The following is a 1,941-nucleotide window of genomic DNA, read 5'->3' as shown; positions in this document are numbered from 1 at the left end:
CAGAATTGTATATATTTATATTTAAACTGACACCACAGAATTCTTTGAAGTCTTGACGGATATGTGGAATATTTAAATGTAGTAATTACAGTTGCTAGACCTCCTGGGGTTAACCTGCTGGAGAGACAGTAACATCTTCCACAGAAATAAATGACTTATACTGTAGAGGAAAAACAAAAAAAAAATGAAGTAATTCCATTCATATTTTCTTTTTTCTTTTCCCAGGGGAGAGCGCGCACGCAGTCCCCCACTCCCACAAATTCTGCAGTCGAGTTTCCCGCATTTGGGGAAATCGCAGGGGTCAGCACATCCGGAGTGCAATGGATAAGCCTCGCCCTGGGAAAACCACCTTCGTGATCATGGTATCTCCCCTGCCAGGTAAGTATCCATTCATATTTTCTATAACTCTTTGGAAGGTAAGTTTATTCTAACTAATGAATTGATTAGTGATATTCTGTAATAATCTACCATGTGACCAGTTTTATGATTTATATAAATATAGGCACATAATTCTGGTTCATCACACTCATCACTGGGTTTCACAGTGTAGCCAGTCACTGAAAGCAAATCTTGACAAGAGCGGTAGATCAACTATGGATTGATGTTAATGGTGGGTAGGCATTTTGGACTTCTGTTTAAAGGTAGGCTCCCTGTTAACCTATTTTCCAATGCTGGGATCATAGTGATGATTGGGGAGTTTGGAAAGGGAGCTAGTGTTGATAGACTTTCCTGGAAATAAATTATTTAACGAGAAGCTCACAGTGCTGCCTCTTACCTGCAGGTAGAAGATGTGCTAGTGATAGAAACTGGCTGCCGCCCCGATGCTTGGAACTTCTGGAGAAGAGGGCTGGAGAGATGGCTCAGTGGTTAAGAGCTCTTGCTGCTCTTGCAGAGGGCTGGAATTTGGTTCCCAGCACCCTTATCAGGTAGCTCAGAGCCTCCTGTTACCCCAGCTCCAGGGAATCTAATACTCTCTTCTGGACTCCCTGGATATCCACATACACAAGTGCGCGCGCGCGCGCACGCGCACACACACACACACACACACACACACACACACACACACAAATGAAATAATAAAATGCCCAAAACCTGAAGAAGTTCTTTGACTTGATCAATACAGTATAATAAAGTAGTCTCATTAAGTTTCAGAGTTAATTTTAGTGACTTGATAAAATAAAAAACTCTTCATGTATTAAAGTAGAAAAAGGAGATAACATATATTTAGGTGGACATTTTGAGAGTGGGAGCCTCCCTGGCCTTTCAAAATCAGATTGTATCTCAAAATATTTCAAGTGTTTTTTAAAACCCGCAGATTTTGTTTATACTAGCCAACTGAATGGTTTAGAACATTTGTTCATTCCACTGATAGAGCAAATGTGAACTATGCAATGTTCAGTTCTCTACTGTGGGTGTTAGTACCAGCACTGGAGAGAAGGAATACATCTCCATTGGACAACCCAGGCTAGTGTTTCCCAGGCTCAGGCTCTGGGTCCCTTCACTGTACAGCTGGTGACTTTCTTGCTAAGGAAAGAGATATACTGTCTTCATGAACCATGCAGTCACGCAAGAGGCAGCCAGCAGTGAAGATCAAGGTAAACTGAGACCAGAATCTAGAGTCACATAGGAGATAAACCTCTAGGCATGTCTGTGAGGGAGTTTCTAGAGAGGAGTAGCGTCGTTTTGGCTGTGAGCCTCGTCTTTAATGGCTGAGCTGTCTCTCCAGCCCGACAGTAGTAACTAAGACGAGAAGACCTCTATACCTGTGAGTGGTGCCATTCCATGGGTTGAGGTCCAGAACTGCACAAAAAGTGAAAGCAAGCTGAGCATCAGAGTCTGTTGCTCTTTTCTGACTGTGAGGTAACGTGTCTAGCTCCTTTACAGTGTCGCCATGATTTTCTCAACACTATGGAGTTCTTCCTCAGATGGTGATCCAAAAAA

General features: G+C 42.7%; 1 non-coding gene across 1 annotated transcript; it reads right to left on the bottom strand.

The window, feature by feature from the left end:
• Positions 1 to 222: 222 nt before the first annotated feature.
• LOC118595949 lies at positions 223 to 386 on the bottom strand. Its single transcript, XR_004946631.1, has one exon. It is a non-coding gene; the product is annotated as a U1 spliceosomal RNA (small nuclear RNA).
• Positions 387 to 1,941: the final 1,555 nt, after the last annotated feature.

Source organism: Onychomys torridus, chromosome 14, assembly GCF_903995425.1.
Source record: "Onychomys torridus chromosome 14, mOncTor1.1, whole genome shotgun sequence".
NCBI lineage: Eukaryota > Metazoa > Chordata > Mammalia > Rodentia > Cricetidae > Onychomys > Onychomys torridus.
The sequence above is the reverse complement of the archived record's forward strand: the minus strand, read 5'-3'. Positions and strand labels throughout refer to the sequence as shown.